The sequence below is a fragment of the Durio zibethinus genome, chromosome 19 (assembly GCF_047325235.1).
Source record: "Durio zibethinus cultivar Kanyao isolate XHJ-2024 chromosome 19, ASM4732523v1, whole genome shotgun sequence".
NCBI lineage: Eukaryota > Viridiplantae > Streptophyta > Magnoliopsida > Malvales > Malvaceae > Durio > Durio zibethinus.
Window position 1 is genome coordinate 10,320,794 of NC_143180.1, and position 25,993 is coordinate 10,346,786.

General features: G+C 32.0%; 1 long non-coding RNA gene and 1 other non-coding gene across 2 annotated transcripts in view; both read left to right on the plus strand.

Moving 5' to 3' along the window:
* The window catches only part of LOC111310409 (uncharacterized), a 98,067-nt gene that overhangs the window by 28,797 nt on the left and 43,277 nt on the right, over positions 1-25,993 (plus strand). The gene's annotated exons all lie outside the window — the stretch shown is intronic.
* LOC149513436 (small nucleolar RNA R71) lies at positions 23,648-23,754 on the plus strand. Its single transcript, XR_016330554.1, has one exon. It is a non-coding gene; the product is annotated as a small nucleolar RNA R71 (small nucleolar RNA).

Consider the following 25,993-nt stretch of genomic DNA (forward strand, 5'->3'; position numbering starts at 1 on the left):
GCTTCTCCGAGCCGTTTTCTCTTCCTTGAGTCGAGCCGAGCCGAGCCTACTCCGAGCTGCTCCAGGTTTTTTTTTTTGAATTTATTTATTTATTTGTTTATTTGTTTTTATTTGTTTTATTTATTAGATTAGGTTTATTTAATATTCTTTTTATCTTTATTTTATTTTTAATTTTTTTTTACTTTTCTTTATTTTATTTTATTTTTTATTTTTATTTATTTTCACTTTTATTTTGTTTTATTATTTTATTTTCTTTAAATAAAAATAAAAAAAATATTTTTGGGGAAAAGTTGAAAGTATCAATTTTCCTAAAAAAAAAAATTTTCAAAAAAAGGGTTTTTGAGGAAAAGTTGAAAGTATGAATTTTCCTTAAAAATCAAAGTTTCCAAAGAATATTTTTGAAAAAAGTTGAAAGTATCAATTTTCTTTGAAAATAAAAGTTTCAAAAGAATATTTTTTGGGGAAAAGTTGAAAGTATCAATTTTCCTGAAAAACAAATTTTCAAAAAAATATTTTTGGGGAAAAGTTGAAAGTATCAATTTTCCTTAAAAATAAATTTTTGAGGAAAAGTTGAAAGTATCAATTTTCCCTGCACAAAAAAAAAATCATTATTTTATTCCTTTTTATTTTTTTTTATGTTAAATAATCCAACGACGGAGCCTCTGTAAGTGAAACAATAGTTTTTCTTGCATACTCTTGAGGTGAGAGAATTTTCTCAATTTTTTGCTAAAAGTATTAGAGTCAATTGAAAATAATTTCCAATAATTAATTACTCGGTAAAATTTTAAGGCTCATTGGATAACACAAATTTAAGTTGGTACCATCTTTTGATGGGCGTTGTGAGGGTGCCATAACCTTCCTCACACGTAATCGAACTCCCGAACCCTGTTCTAGTTAGAAGACCTGAACCTATTCTTTTAGGGACCCTTAAACTTCGGTGTTCTCTGAAAGGACAGATTCTTTAGGTGGCCAATCGCACCTAGATAAAAAAGATTGGTGGTGACTCCCTAAAAGTCAATATCTAGCGATAGATCCCCGGATCTAGACGTTATGACAGAAACGACAAAGATAAGCCTTTTTATTATAAGCTTTCATTTGATACAGTTGATCATGGCAAAATGCTATAAGCCTCTTCTCCTTAATGAAGTTTAGTTGTTTATAGCGATCTCAAACCCATTTTGCTTATTTTAATCTAATTTCCCTTAGAATTCTTAAAGAAAGAATCTCAACTTTAATAGGTAAAACAGCTTCTATCCCATAAACCAATGAGAATGGGGTAGCCTTACTAATGAACTGAGGTTTTATAAGCATACAAAGAAAAAGGTAAATTGTTATGCCAGACTTTATAAGTAACAGTCATTTTTTCCAAAATCCATTTCATATTTTTATTTGTAGCCTTCACTGCCCCCATTCATCTTTGGGTGATATGGTGTCGAATTGTGATACTTAATTTTAAACTAAGCTCAAATTTCTTACATCATCTTACTATTTAGATTCTTAGCATTATAAAAAATGATCTTTTATGGGAGTCTATATCTACAAATGATTTTTTTTATAAACTTGTAGACTACTAATTGTATCACACTAGCGTATGATGCAACCTCCACCTATTTTGTGAAATAGTCAATCACTACAAAAATGAACCTATACCTATTTGAAGTTTTCAAAGTAATAAGTCCAATGACATCCATGCCCTATATAGAAAATGGTTATAGAGGTGCCAAAATATGCAAAGGATTTGGCGGTGTGTGAATTTTATTAGCTTAGATTTGACATTTATGACATTTTCTTACATAGTCAATGTAATAATTTTCTATGGTCAACCATGATAGCTTGCCCTCATAATCTATCTACCTATCATATGACCGTTAGCATGAGCTCCACAAATCCCATTATGACCTCTTCAAAGATTTTCTTCACTTTAACAACATTCATACATCTCAAAAGTAGTTGGTCTAAGCTTCTTTTGTAAAGAATTTTTCCATCAAGGAAGAATCCCATAACCATCCTTCTAATAATCCATTTATCATTCCCAAATGCATGCTTAGGGTAACTTTTATTCTTAATATATTGCAAGATATCACGATACCATGATCTCTCATCAATTTTTTAATATGCTGGTGAATCTTTCACATCTAGTTTGATGGGTTGAATTTTAGTATTGACATTTAACTTGATCATAGCAGCCAAAGTAGCTAAAGCATCGGTAATCTAATTTTCTTCTTTAGGCAAACGTTAAAATTGAATTTCTTTAAACTGCTTGATCAAATTAGAAATGTACTTACGATGCTATACCAACTTTGAATCCCTTGTTTCCTATTCCCCTTACAACTGATAGATAACTAAGGCAGATATCTAAAAACTTCTAAAACCTTAATTTTTCTCTCAATTATTGCTTGCAAACCCATAACAGAAGCTTCATCCTTAGCAATATTATTTGTGTAATTGAAATTCAATCTTGCAGTGATTGGGTAATAATGCCCTTATAGAGATATTATAACTACCCCAATTTGATACGTTAAAGCATTTGAAGTTCATGAAAGTACATTTTTCATGACTTTTCAATAGGCTTTTTCTCATCAACTTGAAAAATATTAAATAGATCATCATTAGGAAAATCAAGCTTTATTGGTAGATAATCAATAGTAGCACTTTTTGCCAAGAACTCAGCTATTGCATTATTAATTGTTTCTTGAGTTACATATATTATATCATACTAAAAAAACATCACTTGCCATCTTGTAATCCTTTTGGATAATGACAGCTTCTTGTAGATGTACTTGAGAGGATCTAGTTTTGCTATGAGTCAAGTAGTATGGTATAAAATGTACTGCCTAATTCTACAAGTTGTTCAAGCTAGTGCACAACACATCTTTTCTAGTCATAAATACTTGGACTCATAGTCATTAAACTTCTTACTCAAACAATAGATAGCTTGTCCTTTTTTGTTGGTTTCGTTTTATTGCCCCAACATGCATTCCATTGAATTATCGTATATTGTAAAATATAAAATGAATGGCCTTCTTGTAACAAGTGGAATTGGCATGAATAGATTTGACAAGTATTCTTTTACTTTGTTAAAAGCTTTTTGGCATTCATCATTCTACTCATTATGATTATTCACACAAAAAAGCTAGAAAATATGATCACATTTGTGAGTGAATTGAGAGATAAAATGGGAAATGTAATTCAATCTCACAAAAAATCCTCGTACTTCTTTCTATGTGTGAGAAGGGGACAAATTCTAGATGGTAAGTATTTTGTCAGGATCAACTTCAATTTCTCTTTCCCTAACCAAAATGCCTAGCAACTTTTTTGATTTGTCACCAAAAGTGTACTTAGCTAGATTCAACTTAAGTTGAAACTTTCACAGTTTTTTGAATAGGTTTTTTGAGATTGACAACATAGTCCTTTACTTCATGAGATTTCACAATCATATCATCCACACATACTTCTATTTCTTTATATATCATTTTATGAAAAGAGTTACCATTGCTTTTTGATATGTTACTCCTGCATTTTCAACCCAAATGGCATAACCTTGTAGTAGAATATGCCCCAAATTGTTATAAATGTGATTTTTTTTCTCATGCCAACCTTGGCCTTCTTCATTTGATTGTATCCAAAAAAATTATCTATGAACAAGAACATGGAATGTCTTGTAGTATTATTAATAAGAGTATCAATATAAGGTAATGGAAAGTTATCTTTTGGGCTTACCTTATTCAGATCTTGATAGCCAACACACATTCAAACTTTTCTATCCTTTTCAAAAATTGAAATAATATTAGCCACCCATTCAGGATATTTGGTCATTTTTAAAAAACTTGCATCAGATTGCTTTTTCACCATGTCCTTAATTTTGAACAACATTTTTGGCTTCATACAACTCAACTTTTGTTGTAGTGGTTTACATTCTAGCTTCAAAGGTAATATGTGCTTTACAATTTCAGTATTAAGCCTTGGCATATCTTGATTTAGCCATGCAAATGCATCTATATTTTCACAAGGTAATCCCTCTAATTTTTGCCTATCAGTTGAAGGAAGTGAAATGCCAATTTTAATTTCTTTTATGTTTTTAAAATCTCCCAATATTAGCAATCCCTCTAATCTTTCTTGTTCTATTAATCTTAATAAATTAGGAGGTAAGGTATAGTCAACCAAGTCATCTTTATTATCAAGTTCATCAATTTGAACTGGATTTTCAAAATCAAATCTTGGATTATTACCATCATTATCTTCATTACTTGGAAACTTGAAAATGAGTAAAATTAGTGGTATATTGACAAAGTGTATTAGTATGGAAGAAGTTGAAATGAAATTGAAAGAAGAAATTGAATGAAAATGCATCATTTCTGATCTTTTATTAACATGATAAATAATAAATAGCCCATAAATAAAAGATTTCCCTAATGCCATATGGTGTAGATAATTAAGGGTTTAATTCGCTACATTACTTTTTAGAAGATTCAAGGATAACTGGTAGCACTATCATTTTCTAGTTCTTTAATTCCCATACTAGAGAACATGGATACACTAATTGATCTTCATTCTGATCCCTAGTTACGTCTTTATCTATCATCTAAATAGAAAGGTCAGTGAAAATGTTTTTCATACTCATTATAAACTTATCAACATCAACTTTTGGCATGTTAGGATGGATAAATCTTCCTAATAAGAAAGTATCATAAAAGTAAGGGATATCCAACTTTTTTTACTTTTGTTCACATCCGTCAAGGCTAACCATTATTTGCTCTCTTTTAGCTTCCATCACCTTTTTCTTATTCAACCTTGTTAGCTTGTATCCTAATCCAAAATTTTCTTTGTTATTAGTTATCGTTGATGGTTTCTTAATCCTTTAAAGATCTTTTCTAAGCTTACCCCAAGACACTAGCTTTTTTTGATAATTTGTATAACAACCATTCTAGTAGTTGCAAACAATTAAGGAGAATACAATTTAGATCCTTCACCCACATAAGCAACATTAACTAGCTCAAAGGCTCTATATGAGCATTCACTAACCTTATCTGTAGTCTCTACATATGGGCTAGTAATTAGCTTAGTGACAAGTAAATCATCTTCACCATATACACACATAAAATAATTATTTACAATAAACTCGACCTTTTGGTATAGTAAGGATGGCACAACACCTACCATGTGAATCTATGGTCTTCTCAACAGACCACTATATGATGAGGAGATAGCCATCACTTGGAATTTGATATCAAAGGTACAAGAAATAATTTGCAATGGGATCTCAATTTCTCTTACCACTATTTTTCAAGCTTTATTGAAAGTTGTACTACCATTTGGTTGGTTTTTATGTAAGAGATGTCAACTGGCAATCTAACTAATATTGACATAGGCATAACATGATTGAAGAGCCATTATCAATGAAAACTTTTTTCATAGTGTGACTATTACACTTAGTGGTGATGTGAAGTGCCTTAGTACTTCTTCTACCTTCTGGAGGAATCTCATCATCGTTAAAGTCTATATAATTTGCAACCACCAAATTTCCAACCAAGTGATCGACATCTTCAATAAATAAATTATAAGATACATAAGTTTGATTTAAAACCTTGAGTAAGGCATTACGATTGGGCTTTGAACTCCATAATAGTGATAACATTGATGTTCTGGCTAGCATTTTATTAAGTTGCTCAACTACATTATATTCACTATGCTTAATTAGCTTGAAAAATTCACAAGCCTCATTCTTTGAGACAGGCTTTTGATACATTACCATAGGAACTGGTACAAGATTATTCTTTCCTCTTTTGCTTTTTCTTTTCTAACTTCTTTTAACATTTAAAAGTATAACATCTTTTACTTCATATCATGCCCTTCACAGCAATTATGTTTGCAATGTTTAACTTGACTTTTTCATTTTGTTTACCTCAAACTACAACATCACAGTCATACTTTTATCGAAACCCTTATCATTCATGTAAGGGAGAGGAAGAGGCACATGTGATTGCTTATTTTTGCAATGTCTACCATTAGACATATTTAATCAAGTAATAAAGTGAAAAGTATCAGAGTATCATTCCATAAGGATTATAGAATTGATTGTTGGGTGGATTTAAATACCAAAGGTGACAATCTAAGCTCTTATATCTAAATGAATAAAAACTTAGAGTGATTTGCAAAACAGAGAATGAAAGCAATAAAGCAAGATTATAGGCCTAAATCTTACTTAACCAACAATCACCTAGTAAGTAATAAGATTATGGCCAAAACTAAATCTAAAAGATTGAACACTTGAAAATAATAGAGATTAAGATTGTTGAAAGTTGTAAACAATAAAACCAAAAAGAATGAAAGCATAAAAGAAAGATTAGGGCAAAGTGCATGTAAACCAAAATTTAGAATGCAGAAGCAACAATGGTCAAAACTTGAAATCAATAAAGAAAAACTAAGACCAAATTTTGCAAAGAAAGAAAGCTTTGTAAAAAACTAGATTTTGAATGCAACAATACTTTGATTAAAGCAAAGAGTTGAGAAAACTTGTATTGGTAAATCTATCACCTAAGCCAATTACAAGAAACTATAAGAAAACAAAGAGAAAATAGGAGAAGAACAGAGAAGAATGGTGTGTGGGTTGATTGAATGACAAGAGAGCTACCCTATTTATAGTGAATGGTTTAGCCATAGGGGGATAGGGATTACAAAAGTTATTTTCCTATTCAAATTCTAAGAGATAGTGTTATTTTCATCTTTAAAAGAGGCATGGCTAAATAGGCCTCTTGGTTTTGAAGTGTCTTGGCCGAACATGCTTCTTTGAGATTCATCTTGGTTGATCATTTTGTTTTGCATATCTTAATCTTGCTTCATGATTCATTAGAATTTTACTATTTTCATGCTATTTTTAGTGTAATTTATCTTATATTTTGGCTTGTTCCTTTAGATTTTTGGCAAAAATACTCATAAATGCACAATTATTCCATGTGTAGGTAAAAATAAAGAAAATAAGGAATTTTAGACAATTTGGATATATTTCGAAGGATTTATGGTGGAAGAGACTAGTGAAGGCCACAATTAGTGTGACTGAGCTTTAATGCTTATTAAGGGAGTTTTTTTGATCTTTTTTTCTATGATTTTTTTAAAATTATTCTAGTGATTTTAATGAACATATGCTCACTAAATGGTTTGAAGTTTACAGCAAAATTGAAGAATATGAAGCATGCAAGTGGTGACAAAAATGAAAAAGACTAGTGAAGGTGCAAGTTTGCTGTGACTACATGTAGCACTTGCATTTGGCATCGCAATTTGACATTCAAAGGAGGTTGTTAAGAGCTACTGACTTGGCATTTTGGAGGACCCTCATTGGCCATAATTTTGACCTTTGGGAATGTAAAAATTTAAGAGAAGAAGGCTTGGAGAGAAGGAAGAACTGAAAGGAGCCAAAAAAGAATGCATCAGCCATGAAGGAAGAAATAACTTTAGGCTAGGATTTTTTTTATTTAAAATTTTCCCTTTACTTGTCTGCATTTACATTTTCTTTCTAGCTAAATAGTTTTAATTTTAGTTTTCTTGATTAAATCTTGTTGCAATTTTAAGTTTCTTGCACTCTTTTTCAATGTTCTTTAAGATTAGAATTAGATTTTAATTCATGTTTAGTTCATTACATTTTATTTTACCTATTGTTTTTGCATTTTATTTTACTTAGTTTATATGTTGCAATTTTACACCAAACTATACTTGTGTTACATGCTTTGTTTGATTTTATTTTTCTTAGGTTGCTTAATTTTCATGCTTATTCTTTGATTGAGCCAACTTTAGAAGGGTATGGGGAAAATAGATACATAGTCTAGGAATATCTTTACCTATTTTTCAAGGAAATGATATCTTGACCAAAAGGTCATTATTATTACTTGTATGATCTGTGCACTTACAGATTTGCCCAATCACTTCATCAATGCATTCGACTAAGGCTTAGATTCTAAGACAATATGGTTTCTTTTTATCCAGACTCTTGGAATGTAGCTTGCAAAAGTCCTTCCTTTATCACAACTCTTTAAAGGATGAACACAAGAGTCATTCTTGTATACAAACACCTTTGGCCAGATATGATGTCATAACGTCTAGATCCAGGGATCTATCGCTAGACATTGACTTTTAGGGAGTCGTCACCAATCTTTTTTTATCCAGGTATGATTGGCCACCTAAAGAATCTGTCCTTTAAGGGAACACCTAACTTTAAGGGTCCCTAAAAGAATAGGTTCAGGTCTACTAACCAGAACAGGGTTCGAGAGTTCGGTTACGTGCGAGGAAGGTTATAGCACCCTTACAACACCCATCAAAAGATGGTACAAGCTTAAATTTGTGTTATCCAATGAGCCTTAAAATTTTACCGAGTAATTAATTATTGGAAATTATTCTCAATTGACTCTAATACTTTTAGCAAAAAATTGAGAAAATTCCCTCACCTCAAGAGTATGCAAGAAAAACTACTGTTTTATTTGCAGAGGCTCTGTCGTCGGATTATTTAACATAAAAAAAATAAAAAGGAATAAAAGAATGATTGTTTTTTTTGCGCAGGGAAAATTAATACTTTCAACTTTTCCCAAAAATATTCTTTTGAAACTTTAATTTCGAGAAAAATTGATACTTTCAACTTTTCCTCAAAAATTTATTTTTTTGAAAATTTATTAAGGAAAATTGATACTTTCAACTTTTTCCCAAAAATATTTTTTGAAAAATTTATTTTTAAGGAAAATTGATACTTTCAACTTTTCCTTAAAAATATTTTTTGGAAACCTTGATTTTCAAGGAAAATTGATACTTTCAACTTTTCCTCAAAAACCCTTTTTTGAAAATTTATTTTTAAGAAAAATTGATACTTTTAACTTTTCCCCAAAAATATTCTTTGGAAACTTTGATTTTCAAGGAAAATTGATACTTTTAACTTTTCCTCAAAAACCTTTTTTTTGAAAATTTATTTTTAAGGAAAATTGATACTTTCAACTTTTCCCCAAAAATATTTTTTTTTATTTTTATTTAAAGAAAATAGAATAATAAAACAAAATAAAAGTGAAAATAAATAAAAAAATAAAATAAAATAAAGAAAAGTAAAAAAAAAATAAAAATAAAATAAAGATAAAAAGAATATTAAATAAACCTAATCTAATAAATAAAAAAATAAATAAAAAAACAAATAAATAAATAAATTAAAAAAAAAACTTGGAGCGGCTCGGAGTACAGCTCGGCTCGGCTCGACTCAAGGAAGAGAAAACGGCTTGGAGAAGCAGGTTGGGATCTCGGCTCGGCTCGACTATCGGCTCGGAGGGGAGAGACACGCGTGGGTCAGGAAACGAGTCGACGCTCGGGTCGGGTTGGATCTCGGCAAAACGCGCGAATCTTCTAGGTCACTTAAGGCAAAAATGACGTTGTTTTGAGAGGGTATATAAGGCTCTTCCCTCTGTTTTTCGGTAGAAACCTTCTTTCCTCTCTCTCTTCTTCTTTTTTCCTCTCGCTTCTCTCTAAAAGGCCGAAGAACTCCGGTTGAATGTTCACCTGATTTTGGATTTTTTCGTCGAAAGTTGGGTTTTTCACCGGAAGTTCACCGAAAAGTTCGTCAGTTTCTGGGATCCTTCGTCGAAAACTGGGCAGCTCATCGAAAACTTCAAAGTTGGCCGGAATCGTTGCCAAAAAATGTAACTTTCGTCGAAAAATTCAACCAGAATCTAGAATTTTTCCAAAAATTCCTAGAAAAAAATCTCCAAAAATCTCCAAAAAATTTTTGCTAATTCCCAGAACACTTCTAAACCTTTTCTTAGCCTTCAAAAATTTTCTACACGCCCATTTTCTCTCAAATCAATAGCTTTTGCTCACTATTTTTTCTGTCCCCCTGCTTCTGTTCCAGAGAGTCCCTTTTATAGGGATTGATCAGAAGAGTTTATGATCAATCCTTATTCCTTTTTGGATGGGGATTCAATCTTTGAATCCTATCTAGATTCTGATTGAATCCTCATTTTTGGTAGGATTCTTCAACAGGATTCAATCACAGCCTTCCAAAATAAAAATCAGATAAAAAAAATTTAATAGATAATTAGAAAAATAATAATAAGATAAATCAACAATAATATTATAAGATAAATAAAAAAATAATAATAACAGATAAATAAATATATAATTAGATAAATAAAAATACATATAAAATAAAATGAAAAAGAAAAAAAATATATTAATAAATAGTAATAATAAACAAATAATAAATACACAGGATATAAAGGAAAATATATACATAAACTATAAAATAAAAATAACAAAAATATAAAACAAAATTGGGCTTACCCATTTGGATCAGGCCCAATTGATCCGGGCCTGGACCAAATTGGGTGTCTACAGCTGCCCCTCTTTGCACATTTTCTGTGAAATAGAAATTGCGCAAAGACGTAGACACCCAATCAAGACTTAACTCAACATTTTCATTTTTTTTGTTTTTTTGATTTTTTAACCAAAGCTCCTCTAAGCAAAGGCTAAACGACTTTGAGAAATATAAATGGCTCTTTTAATCAGAGGCTCATTGACTTTGAAAAATAAATTGCTCCTCTAAACAGAGGCACCACGACTTTTGAAAAGTAAATTGCTCCTCTAAACAGAGGCACCACGACTTTGGGAAAGTAAATTGCTCCTCTAAACAGAGGCACCACGACTTTGAAAAAGTAAATTGCTCCTCTAAACCACGACTTTGAGAAAGTAAATTGCTCATTGACAATCATGTCCAAAGGAGTTGAAAGTTGTGTTTGAAGGAATTTTAGGAGATTATGCCCCAAGGTCTTGTAAATCAACCCTGATACCAAAAGACATCCTATTTCAAGGATTAGGAACTTACCTGACAAGTTTCTTCTCAAATTTGCAAAATATCTTCATATTTGTTTTCTCTATGTGGGATCTTGGAACACCTCTGCTTCTTGAATTTATACATTATATTTTCCTGAAAGTAGTGTATGCTATGCAATGCATCTGAATTTCAATGCATGCTATGCAAATGTTGGCCAATTAATTCCTATTCAATGTATGGTACTCAAGTTTCTCAAGCTTTTTTCTCGGGCATCAAGCCTTTTGATTCTTCAAAGATCCAATTACACTGCTCTTCTAAGATCGAACCAGTGTAGCTCTCAATTATCTTTTCCACTCACATTCTTCCTTGTTTAGTTTCTCAATACTTTGGAATAAGCTTCATTAATCGATCATCACTTGACCATCATTCAATGAATTTCTCAGCACTAACAAATTTCAAAATAAGTTTCATCCACCATCACTAGGTCATTACTCATAGGTGTCTCAACATTAACCATTCCAAAACAAACTTTGTCCACTGATTGTTCTCATCATTCAATCATAACTTGCAAGTCATATCGACCAATTCATCCTTGTACTCATCACTTGGTTTACCACTTTTCAAGAATTGCCCCATTATATTCTCCATTTAATCACATCATATATCTTTCCAAATCATCTCTTTTAGGTTTCTACCATTTCTTCATTTTGTTACCACCATCATCTTAGATTTCTTTTCAAATGAATGCAAGATTCTTTTAAACACATATTCATTCATTCATTATTATTTCAAATCTTAACAAATACAATGCAATCAAGCATTTTCTCAATTCATTCTAGGGGTGAAACAATAAGAGAACACAAGGTGAATTATGGTAAAGATAATAAATGAAGATCTATTTTGGTACAAAACAAATGAGAAAGGAAATAAATTGGATACATATCATTGGGATGGATGGTATGTCCAAATGATGAAGATTCAGACAATTCTCAACATTAATCTAGGATTTTTTTTCAAAAACTCATTCCATTTATTGTTGGAGTCATTTTGAACTTGACGAACTTTGCCCCAGTCTTTGAGGGGTCTTCGGATGTCCTGGATCTTTTTCTACCAAAATCACCCTTTCAGGTTTTCAATTTGAATATCCTTTTTTTTTTCTCATTTTTTCATTCTTTTTTTTTTCATCATCTTTTTTTTTTCTCATTTTTCATCCATTGTTGATATCTTCCATACATCCAACTTTAGAGCAATGTAGCATGATTCCATTGCTTCATCATGAGCATACCTTCGCTCAACATGTGATCATTCAAGTTGAGTATTCACACTTGATCCAAATGGACTTTTTAAGGTTGTAATGTAGGCCAAGGTGAGGGGTCATAAAAGAAATGGATATAATAGGCTCAAAATATTTATTAAAAGGGTTTAAAACCAAGGATCATTTGATGTAACTTGGCATTTTGCTCCACATCATTTCACTACTTTTTTTTTCTCACACAAAGGATTCTCATTATTTTGCCTTAAATCATGCGTGGCATTTATTTTTCTTTTGCTTTTCTTTCTCTTTCCATCTTTGAGTCCTGTTGTGGTTTTTTTTTTCAAAAATTACCCTCTAGTGTAGATGGTGATCCTTGGTTGGGGTTCTTCAGAAAAAGAAATCATAATAGGCTTAAAGGGGTAATAATAAATGGTTTTTCGAATGGTAAAAGAAAGATGGTCATTTTTCATCTCAATTGTGAATACTTTTCTTGAACATCTTCTATTGAACAAAGCTCATGATCCTGTATAAAAGATTACATATCTTCAAGACATATCTCTTTCACCTCTGGTAATGGCTTACCTTTTTTTTCTGCTCAAATCATCTCCTCATATTAATATGGATGAGTTCTCAGAATTAAATCCCAGAATTATTGTTATCATTGTCTAAATATTCATCATCCAAAATTGAGAATGGGAGTATAAAGTTATGAAAGGTAACAAAACATAGAGTAATGGTCAAGAGAAAAATGTAATGAAATGTATTAACTTGCCTTTATTAAGATGATAACAAGTGAAATTGTATTGCAAAAAGAAATCTAACAATTACTCGAAAAAAAATCCTAAAATGACAAAAGAAACCTTCAACCAGCCTTATCTTCATTCTTTAAAATTATCCCCCTATGCGATCAGGTGAAGAATCTCTATTGACATCTTGCCCCTCAATTCATTGTGACTCTCCGGACCCTTTCTGTTCTTGACTTTCACTCAAAACACTAACATTAGGTGTTGTTGCTTTCCCTTGATCAAAACTTACCATTCCATCATTGATCAACCGTTGCACCTTATGCTTTAAAGCAGTGCAATTTTCAGTAAAATGACCAGTAATTCCATAGTGGTAGTCGCAGTGGGCAGTAAGATCATACTACTTTGGATAGGGTGGTTTAAGCGGCTCCACATGGCTGGGGGCAATCAAATGGCTATTATAGAGTTCTCGATATAACTCTGTATAAGTCATAGGGATTGGATCAAATACAGGTTTTTCTCAAGTAGTCCGTTGTTCTCGTGAACTACTTGCTGGGTTAATAGGGCGAATTTGAGTTCTTGCAGGAGCTTGAATGTTAAGGCTATATGTAAGATCTTGAGGGCTAAAAATTGATCAGTATGTGGATGAATAAAGTGGTTGTGGAGCTAGCTGGTATGGGTAGGATGAGGCATTATTCACAGCAGGATAATATAGAGGGTAACTTTGGGATGGATAGGGTTGATAACCCCTGAATTGTTGTTTATCAAAGCTCACAACTTGAGCTTCAGCTTCTTTCTTTTCTGATGCCTTCTTGGTTTCTCCTCCTTTCAACTTGCCATTTTTTATGGCACTTTCAATAATTTCTCTAGAGATTACCATGTCAGCGAAATTCTTTGTTGCATTCCCTATCATCTTTTCATAATAGGGAGACTTCAAAGTGCTGACAAATAACACTGTAATTTTTTTCTCAGTCAAAAGAGGTTGTACTTGAGAAGCAACATCCCTCCACCTCTGGGTATACTCTTTAAAAGACTCGTTTGCCTTTTTCTTTAGATTCTGTAAAGACAAATGATCAGGGGCCAAATCGATAATATGTCGATACTGATCGATGAAGTCATGTGCCATATCACTCCAAGAGTGAATGCAGATTCTGTCCAGCTGAACATACCACCTGGGCGCTGAGCCTGTAAGGCTATCCTGAAAGACATGCATCAAGAGTTTTTCATCATGAGCATGAGCTGCCATCTTCCGGTAATACATTGTGATGTGAGTTTTGGGGCATTTTGTACCATCATATTTTTTAAATTTTGGTACTTTGAACTTATAGGGAATAACCACATCAGGAACTAGGTAGAGCCCAGCAGTATCAACTGACCCATAAAAGCTAAATCCTTCCACAACCCGTAACTTTTGCTCTAGTATACTAATCTTGGAGCTTTTCTGAACTTCCACTCTTATCTTTTCTTTCTCCTTTTCCTTTAAATCATCTAGATCAGGAATTGGTTCTGCTGTCTTTTCAGTGAAGATAGGATTTATATAGCTATTATACTGTCCTGGGTTGAAAGCTGATGGCATTCCAAGATATGTTAGATATGTGAAGTGTTATGGCAGGACCTCTTGAGCAGATTGAGCTTGAAGTGGGCCAAAGCCTGGTCAGCCACTTCTTGTAGTGGGGGAACTTGTTGGCTTGTATCTTCTTCAACTTCTTTTCCCTTATTCAGTCTATTAAGAGCATCCAGAATCTTACTTAACTCACTTTCAATCTTTTCCTGTGCTTTTTCTATCTTTTCAAATCTGTGAGAATTTTCTTGCTCCATTCGTCTGGCTCTGGATCTTGTGTTGTATCGATGGGCAGGGTTCTTACTAGATGGTGCTATCCTTGAACCTTTAGCATCACAATTATGATTAAAAATGTTATGCTATGCTTTATGTATGATGCTTTGATGCACGGATGAAATATACATTTTTCTGAATGAAATCTAAATGGATGCAAATGATTGTGTTAAAACATGATTATGAAAGTAATGCAGATGCATACAATCAGACAAATAACATAGTTAGTTCCATGGATGAAATGAAAGTGATGCTGATGCATAATGTTACATATGATAATGAAAATGATGCATAAAGTTAAACAATTAAAATGATTAGATAAACACCCTTTTTGTGTCCTAATTTCAGGGTATATCTATCATGGGGTAGAAAGGGCTCTATCTTAGGGTTAGGCACTTCTAAGGTTCACTATATACGATTTTAAGGTCAAAGTCTAAAGGTCTTCAAATTGCTCCTTACATCCTTGTCCATTACAGACTAGTAAGGCACCCTAATCCTCACCCATTACAAGCTACAAGTGGAAAAGGTTTAATTTGAGCGAGAGTATTTCGCTAGCCACTGCGGAGGCATTAGACCTCACGAAAGCAATAGGTACTTTACTCCTTCCTAGAGGGACGGAGCTCGGGTGTAGAGCTCATGTTATGCACATGCATATGAATGACATAATTAACAAAGCAAATAAACATGAATGAATAATAACACATATATACAAAAAAGTTTAATTTTATTAGGCTTTTGGATAACAGATTATTTGCTGGCCGACTCTCAAAGTCCCCAGTGGAGTCGCCAAGCTATCATAACGTCTAGATCCGAGGATCTATCGCTAGACATTGACTTTTAGGGAGTCGCCACTAATCTTTTTTATCCAGGTGTGATTAGCCACCTAAAGAACCTGTCCTTTGAGGGAACACCTAAGTTTAAGGGTCCCTAAAAGAATAGGTTTAGGTCTACTAACCAGAACAGGGTTCGGGAGTTTGGTTACGTGCGAGGAAGGTTATAGCACCCTCACAACGCCCATCAAAAGATGGTACCAGCTTAAATTTGTGTTATCTAATGAGCCTTAAAATTTTATCGAGTAATTAATTATTGAAAATTATTCTCAATTGACTCTAATACTTTTAGCAAAAAATTGAAAAAATTCCTTCACCTCAAGAGTATGCAAGAAAAACTATTGTTTCACTTGCAGAGGCTTCGTCGTCGGATTATTTAACATAAAAAAAAATAAAAAGGAATAAAAGAATGATTATTTTTTTGTGCAGGGAAAATTGATTCTTTCAACTTTTCCCAAAAATATTCTTTTAAAACTTTAATTTCGAGGAAAATTGATACTTTCAACTTTTCCTCAAAAATTTATTTTTTTGAAAATTTATTAAGGAAAATTGATACTTTCAACTTTTCCTCAAAGACCCTTTTTTGAAAATTTGTTTTTACCTTAAATTGATACTTAAGGAAAATTGATACTTTCAACTTTTCCCTAAAAATATTCTTTGGAAACTTTGATTTTCAAGGAAAATTGATACTTTCAACTTTTTCTCAAAAACCTTTTTTTTGAAAATTTATTTTTAAGAAAAATTGATACTTTCAACTTTTCCCCAAAAATATTTTTTTTTGTTTTTATTTAAAGCAAATAGAATAATAAAACAAAATAAAAGTGAAAATAAATAAAAATAAAAAAATAAAATAAAATAAAGAAAAGTAAAACAAAAATAAAAATAAAATAAAGATAAAAAGAATATTAAATAAACCTAATCTAATAAATAAAAAAAATAAATAAATAAACAAATAAATAAATAAATTGAAAAAAAAAATTGGAGCGACTCGGAGTATGGCTCGGCTCAGCTCAAGGAAGAGAAAACTGCTCGGAGAAGCAGCTTGGGATCTCGGCTCGGCTCGACTATCGGCTTGGAGGGGGGGAGACACGCGCGGGTCAGGAAGCGGGTCGACGCTCAGGTCGGGTCGGATCTCGGCAAAATCCGCGGATCCTCTGGGTCACTTAAGGCAAAAACGACGTTGTTTTGGGAGGGTATATAAGGCTCTTCCCTCTGTTTTTCGGTAGAAACCTTTTCCCCTCTCTCTCTTCTTCTTTTTTCCTCTCATTTCTCTCTAAAAGGCCGAAGAACTCTGGTTGAATGTTCATCGGATTCTAGATTTTTTCACCAGAAGTTGGGTTTTACGCCAAAAGTTCACTGAAAAGTTGGTCGATTTTTGGGATCTTTCGTCGAAAACTGGGTAGCTCACCGAAAACTTCAAAGTTGGCCAGAATCGTCGTCGAAAAATGCAACTTTCGTCGAAAAATTCAACCGGAATCTAGAATTTTTCCAGAAATTCTCAGAAAAAAATCTCCAAAAATCTTCAAAAAATTTCTGCTAATTGCCAAAACACTTCTAAACCTTTTCTTAGCCTTCAAAAATTTTTTACATGCCCCTTTTCTCTCAAATCAGTAGTTTTTGCTCATTGTTTTTTCTGTCCCCCCTGCTTCTATTCCAGATAGTCCATTTTATAGGGATTGATCAGAAGAGTTTCTGATCAATCCTTATTCCTTTTTGGACGGGAATTCAATCTTTGAATCCAATCTGAATTCTGATTGAATCCCCATTTTCGGTAAGATTCTTCAACAGGATTCAATCATAGCCTTCCAAAATAAAAATCAAATAAAAAAAATTTAATAGATAATTAGAAAAATAATAATAAGATAAAATCAACAATAATATTATAAGATAAATAAAAAATAATAATAACAGATAAATAAATATATAATTAGATAAATAAAAATACATATAAAATAAAATGAAAAAGAAAAAAAAAGGAAAAAAAAATAAAAATATATATATTAATAAATAGTAATAATAAACAAATAATAAATACATAGGATATAAAGGAAAATATATACATAAAATATAAAATAAAAATAAAATAAAAAATAACAAAAATATAAAACAAAATTGGGCTTACCCATTTGGACTAGGCCCAATTGATCTGGGCCTGGACCAAATTGGGTGTCTACATATGATAGTGTCATTGTATGCTTGAAATTGCATAAAATCCTCTTAGATGTTGATTTAGCTGAATGTCATTGGGAAATAGGATATGTAAACTTTATCTCTTGGCAAAATGGTAGTAGTGTAGGGCTAATAGGGTTTCGGTCACCATCTCCATTGTATGGTCAAAATTACAACTTGAATGCTTGCATGCATGGATTGCATAAACATCACATTCCATGGTCTTAACACTAGAAATCACAAAAACAACCTTACCAATATCTAATTCCATCAAATTTTAAAACTTTGTACCTATTTTAACATGTAAAATCACTATAAATTTAGGTGCTATCATAGCCCCACACTTAAGTTTTTGCATGTCTTCAAGCAAAATTCTTAAATCAACAAAACTAAACATCATTATATAAACTCATAAAGTCAAAATTTCATAAACTTTCATTCATGTTCTATCACAAAATACAAAGTTAATTATAAACATAGATTCACAAGAAATTCCTTCAAAAAACAAGCTTTCAATATCTTATAATCTCCATACATATGAACTTACTCCATCTTCAATTCATACACATAACTTAAGCAAAAAGAATGTAAAACATTTCATCATATTTCAACTTAAAGATAGAAAAAAACTTCATATATTAACTTTTCCTTTCCCTTTTCATTAATGGTAAACTTACATATTTAACTAAAGATCACAAGGTCTTTCAAGCTTGTAATGTAAGGCTTGGGTTAAGGTAGGAAAAAAGAAAATTTTTAGGCTCAATAATCCTTAACTTACTTTTTTGAAATTCTCTTGGACTCATGATTTTGAAAATTTGAGAACTTTTAAAACTTTTTCAAGACTCTGAGGCATCACTTTATTTCAACATTTTTTTTACTAAGTCATTTTAAGTTTTATTAAGGTTTGCCTTTCTTTTCTTTTGCTTTTATCGGTTTTTTTTTTCCTTTTTTACATTCCTTATGCCTTTGTTCCTTCCAAATAAATGATAATGTCTAAAACATGCAAGCACATTGGGTTAGGTAATAATAAAAAAGGGATAATATTTAAACAAAAGGCTTTTGGCTTATTATTGTGCTAAAATAATCAAAGAAAAGGATAATTTATAAAAGGCTCAAAATTAAGGGTATTAGGGAAGCATAATTAAATGTGGGCTTGAAAAATACTCAAATGGTCTAAAAAAATGCCTAGATAATTTCTTAAGTCAAATACAATCTAGGATTTTACCTCGTGGGTTGAATATGGGAATTCTAAAGCAATATTCATTTCTTCAAATCTACATGTAACTCAACATCTCACAAAATTCTTTACAAGAATTACTACATTTCATAGAAAGAGAATAAAGACATATGCCTAAAAGCCATATCCAAAGAAAAACTTATTTAAGAATTTATTCCATTGCTTCACCATAGTCATAACTATCCTTATATCATACTCAAGTTAATCTTGAAAAGTTCATGCAAATTAACTAAGCCTGCATAATAATGAAATCTAGTATGCTAATTTAGTTGCAAAAATTTTCCAAAAACCAAATAAATTCAAAAAGCATGTTTAGAAAGCTTTTTTTGCCCCACACTTACTTTAAAAAATAAAACAAATTTATTAAGTATCTAGGAAAAATAATACTCCCTCAAAATTTTGCTTGAAGGCCAAATCATCTTTTGTATAAGGCATCTCCTTGCATTCCTTTAATCCTTACAAAACTCAAAAACACAAAAATGAATCAAAGCATACTTGTCCTAATAAAGAAAACAAAAATAATTAAAGTAAACTTGACCATCCCTAAATTTGTTGCTTCAGTTAAATGCATAACGTTTTCAAATTATTTTATAGCTACCCCTTGATAAATCTTCAATCGATGTTTATTGACCTTAAAAGATCGCTTGTCTTCCACACCCATGACTTTCATGGCTTTATAAGGAAAAACTTGAGTCATGACAAAAGGTCCACTCCATCTTGATTTCAATCTACCCAAAAACAATTTAAATCATGAATCAAATAGCAATACTTTTTGACCAAGCTCAAAGTTCTTTTCCATGATCATTTTATCATACCATTTCTTCAATTTTTCTTTATAAAGCTTGGCATTTCCATAAGCTCACAATCTAAATTCATCCAACTCATTTAATTGTAGCATCCTCTTTTTACCATCCAACTTCTTATCAAGGTTCATATTCTTTATGGCCTAATGAGCCTAATGTTCCAACTCTACAGGTAGATGACAAGCTTTCGCATAGACTAGTTGGTATGGAGACATAGCTAAAGGAATTTGAATGTGGTTCTATATGCCCATAAAAAATTATTTAATTTAGCATCCTAAGCTTTTTTAGATAGATTAACAATTTTTTGAAGAATCCTTTTAATCTTCCTATTGGAAACTTCAGCTGGGCCATTAGTTTGCAGGTGGTATGCAGTAGCTATCCTATGGGTCACTCTGTATTTAGCTTATAGTTTTCAAAAATTTTATTATAGAAATGGGTGCTTTTATCACTTATGATGGCCTTAGGTATATCAAACCTTAAGAAAATATTTTTCTTTAAAAATCTAAGTACCACCTTAGCATCATTAGAAGGTAAGGCTATTGCTTCAACCCATTTAGAGACATAATCTACTGCTAGCAAAATATAAATGTTCTTATAGCATAAGATGAAAGGCCCATAAAATGTGGCATTTCATGTCTCTTGGTTACATTCCTTACCTTTTGGCATCATCACAATGTGTGACAAATCCATATGCATCTTTAAATAGGGTAGGCCAATAGAAACCACATTGTAATACTATTGCTGTCGTATTTTCCCTTTCATAATGACCTTCATATTCAAAGAATGGCATTGTTGTAGGATGTTTTCCACCTCTTCCTTTGGGACATATCTTTTCAGTACTTGGTATTTACATTGCTTAAACAGAAAAAAAAGGTCATCCCATATATAGTATTTAACATAATGCAAAATTTTTTTCTTTTATTGATAATTCAAATGAGGTGGAAGGACATTACCTATAAGGTAGTTTACCAAGTTAGCATACTAAAGTGGTTTTGCAATGATGAAAAGTTACTCATCCAGAAAGAACTTTTGAATAGTTTTCTTATCAACAACTTCTCTTTTTATCCTTAACAAGTGATTTGCCACATAGTTTTCACAACATTTTTTTTTCTAATTCCTAAATCAAACTTTTATAACAGTAAGACCCATTTAATCAGTCTTGGCTTTGCATCTTTCTTTGTGATCAAGTATTTAACAGCAATATGATTTGGATACACAATCACTTTAGTTCATAGCAAGCAAGATCTAAACTTTTCCAAAGCAAAGACTATAGCGAGCAACTTCTTTTTCATTGTGGTGTAATTAAGTTGTGCATCATTGAGGGTTTTACTTGCATAGTAAATAGGGTGAAAGCTCTTGTCTTTCCTTTGTTCTAATATAGCTCTTATTGAAAAATCATTTGCATGACACATTAGCTTAAATGGTTGATTCCAATTAGGCCATGATAGGATGGGTGCCATGACTAACTTTCTCTTTAAGGCTTGAAAGGCTAGTATGCAGTCTTAATCGAATTCAAACTTGGCATCTTTCTTCAATAGCTTGCATAAGGGCTTAGAGATTTTAGAGAAATCATAGAGGAACCTCATATATAAGCAAACATACCCCAGAAAACTCTTAATCTCTTTAATTGAAGTAGGTAAGGGTAATTTTTCAATGATGTTGATTTTTGCCCGATCAACTTTTATCCCTTTTGTAGATACCTTGTATAATTCCTTCTTCTATCATGAAGTGACACCTTTTCTAAATAAGCACCAAATTAATTTTTTTTTCATTTTTATAGTACCTTAGATAAGTTAGCAATGTGTAAGTTGTAATAATCACCAAAAACTACGAAGTCATCCATAAATACCTCCAAGATATCTTCTACCATGTCTGAAAAAATAACCATCATACATAGTTGGAATATGGTTAGGGTGTTGCAAAAATTGAAAGGCATCATTCTAAAAGAGCAAATGTGCCATATATACAAGTGAAAGTTGTCTTTTCTTAGTTTTACAGAGCTACGACTATTTGATTGTACCTAGAGTGTCCATCAACTAAACAATAGTATTCATGACCGACCAACCTATCCAACATTAGGTCTATAAAAGGCAATGGAAAATAATCTTTGTAAGTTGCTTTGTTCAATATCCTATAATCCATCTAATAACAGTTTGAGTTGGAATCAATTCATTATGCTCATTAGTGACTATTGTTATTCTTTTTTTTTTAAATACACTTGAACTAGACTTACCCATGAACTTTCGACATAGGATAAGTGATCCCGTCATCTAACCACTTGATAATTTCCTTTTTTACTACGTTCTTTATGGTAAGATTTAGAACCTTTTTTTGTTCAATCGTTGCATTGTGGTCATCTTTTAACCAGATTCTATGCATACATATGGTGGGGCTAATATTTTTTGACACTGCTAACAATTTATCCTTTCACTCTTTACTTAGGGCTATAGAGATGATGACCAAAATAGTGGATGCTTTGCAAAGGAATGCATATCTAAGGTGAGATGGTAAAGGCTTTAATTACAATGTTGGGGGTTTCTCAATAGATGGTTTAAGACTTTGAACAATCGATGATTCCATCTTGAAATTTTTTTCTTGGTTTAGAGCACATTGTTATGAGTTTGGCTTCTTTAAAATTTTCTAGTTTTCACCTTTTTAAAGGACTTTGTGTTGAATGTCTCCTCTTGATCATGCACCCCCTTAATGTCAGTTCCCTTTTTTGTATTCCAATATGGCCTTTTCAGTTTTCAAAAAGGGTTTTCCTAATATAACTGGCACTTTGATGTTTTCTTTCATGTCTAAAACTATGAAATCAGTAGGGAACATCAGTTTGCCTACTCATACTATCAAATCTTTTACTATGCCCTTAAGATGTCTAAGGGACCCATTGGCTAGTTGGATAATTATCATGGTTAGTTCAAGATCTCTTGTACCAATTTTCCTAAAAATAGATAAAGGCATTACATTAACACTTGCACCAATATCACATAAATCTTTTTCAAAATATTGATTGCCAGTAGTGTAAGGGATAGTAATATTCCTTAGATTTCTGAGTTTCGACGGTATTCCTTTTTGCAAAATAGTACTATATTCTTAAGCTACTGCCACTATTTCATAGTTCTCCCATTATCTCTTATTAGACAAAATCCCTTTTAGAAATTTGGCATACTTAAGCATATTCTCTATGACCTTAGTAAAGGGAATGGTGTTTTATAGGTTTTCAAAGATTTCAACAAACCTTGCAGATTGTCTTTTTTTTTTTTTTTGTCGCTAAAATCTTTGTGGGAATGAGATTGCTAGGTTGGTCAATTTTGGAGGAATTCCTTCTGAAGAAGGCTCATTTTTTTTACCATTATCCACTATCATCTTTTTTTTTTTCTGGTTTTTTGAAAGGCACTTTTCGAGTAACAGGCTACTCTGCTAAAGTCTTTCCACTTTTCAAACTTATTGCTACCAATTTTTATTAATTTAAAAGATTTTCAGCTAATTAGGTGATTTGTAGTTCTAGATTCTTAATGGTGTTAGCTTGATCTTGTAATATGGCTTTTTAGGACCTTTTTTTTAAAGAATGGGTGACTCTTCATAGCTTGGTTGATGTTGAACAAATTGTATTGTTTTTGTCCTAAATAGACATTTATCATTAAAGTGCGATTCATTACAAATATCATAGGAAACAAAAGGATTTTGAATTGCATAGATAGGGTTAGTTTGGGATGGGGCTCCTAAAGTTTCTATTTTCTTGGTTAAAGTTGCCAACTGTGAATTTATGAAAGCAAATGTGTCTAACTCATAAATACCAACAAATATTTTATGTTCGTATCTTTCCATACCCTATTTGTAATTATAGGTGGCTATCTTCTCAATCAATTCATGGGTCTCTTCAGCAGTTTTTCTCATAATAACTCCTCTAATAGCTTAATCTAAAGTGGTTCTTATGGATGGAGTAAAACCATGTAGAAGATCTGAATTTGCAGCCATTGGGGAAGACCATGGTGCCAACACTTACTCAATAGCTCTTTAAATCTTTCCCACGCGTCATAAAGATTTTCTCCATCTACTTGCATAAAAGTAGTGATTTCATTCCTCAACTTGGCAGTCTTGGTAGGTGGAAAAAACTTCGTAAGAAACTTTTGCACTAAATCCTCCAAGTTGTAATTGATTCAGACGGTAATGAAAATAGCCAACTTTTTGCCTAGTACTTGAAAGAAAAAGGAAAAAGTGTTAGTCATATTGCATCATCTGAAACACTATTGTACTTAAAAGTATAACATAATTCTAAAAAATTAGATAAGTGCAAGTTAGGATAATCGCTTGGTAAACCTCCAAATTATACATAAGTTTGGGCCATTTAAATTATTGAAGGGTTTATCTCAAAGTTGTTTGCTTGAATGGTTGGCCTTCATATGGATGGTTGGAAACCATCAGCATTACCTACTGCATAATCCCTCAATGTTCTTGTCCTTCATTGTTTGCATTCGCCATTGGTGTTGGTGCAAGTGGTGCTAATTACTCTTTTCTTCATCGTCTAAAAGTTCTTTCAATCTCTTAATCAATAGGAGTTAGTTCATCAATTTTAGATTTTGCGTATACAAACAAGAAAAGGTTAGAGCAAATAAAAGAAAATGAAAATAAACATTTAGATTATAAAAGAGTAGAGAATCCTTATTGATATTGAATCGAACATTGTTATAATCCTCAGTAATGGTGTTAAAAAAGTTGATTGCTTATTTTTGCAATGTCTGCAAGTGCACAGATCGAATCAAGTAATAAAGGAATAAGTATCAGAGTATCATCCTATAAGGATTATAGAATTGATTGTTGGCTGGATTCAAGTACCAAAGGTGATAATGTAAGTTTTTATATCTAAATGAATAAAAACTTAGGGTGATTTGCAAAACAAATAATGAAAGCAATAAAGAAATATTAGAGGCCTAAATCTTACTTAATCAACAATCACCTGGCAAGCAGTAGGATTGCGACTGAAACTAAATCTAAAAGATTGAACACTTAAAAATAATATAGAATAAGATTGTCGAAAGTTTTAAACAATAAAACCAATGAGAGTGAAAGCATAAAAGAAAGATTAAGGCAGAGTGCATGTACATCAAAATTTAGAATGCAAAAATAACAATGGCCAAAACTTGGAATCATTAAAGAAATAGTAAGATCGAATTTTGTAAAGAAAGAAAGCTTTGTAAAAAACTAGATTTTGAATGTAAGAATATTATGATTAAAAAAAGAGTTTAGAAAAAAACTTGTATTGGAAAATCTATCACCTAAGCCAATTACATGAAACTACAAGATTTGCCAATACAAGTTGTTTTTTTAACACTTAGATAACTTGCATCTTGAATGCTTGCATGCATGGATTGCATGAAAATCACATTTCATGGTCTTAAACCCTATAAGTCACAAAAATAGCATTGATAGTACCAAAATCCATCAAAATTTAAAAATTTGCACCTATTTTAACATGTAAAATCACTATAAATTTAGGTGCTATCAACATGAAAGTTTACAACTGGCTTCTGAGTAGGGTTTTCTACCACTGGACCAATCTTGTTTTCATAAAACATGGTCACTGGCTTTAGGATCAAAGCTGAAGTCATGTTTAATACGGATTCATTAATCACAATTCCAATGCAATCATCTCTCCACTCTTCATAAAACTCTATCTGAAAGGAATCTATTAACTTTTGCAACTCATGTTGAAATTGATAACAATTCTTGATAGAATGTCCCATAACTCCCATGTGATACTTGCAGACCTGACTTGAATCATATTTTCCATAGTAGGTTTGTGGGTTTATAGGTCAAAGCATATTAGCTTTTAACAAAGCATCACAAACTTGAGCTAAAGGCATTTTAACTTCATCCACTCTTTGCTTAAAATAACAAGCTTTGTCGTCACTCAAGGCATTAATGGCTTCCCTAATATGGTTTGGCAATGAGTTTCCACTGACACTAGGCACTCTTTTTTTCTTTAAAACTAACCAATCCAACTTTGATCTGGCTTTGTACCTTGTATTTCAAGGCAGTGTAGTTTGGAATATAATGGCCAGCACTACCATAGTGATAATCACATCAGGCATTAAGGTCATACTATTTGGGATAGGATGGTTTCAAAGGTTCCAAGTGGACAGGTGCTATCAAGTGGCATTTTTCCAATTGTGGGTACAATCCCATGCAATTCCATGTAGGACATGGGAATTGAATCAAAGGTATCCTCTTGGGTTCCTCGAGATCCTTTCAAGCCACTTATCTGGTTGGGTCTTGAAACTAGTCTAGGGGAGGGTGGGTTGGTAAGATTAGGAGTGTATGCAGATGGTT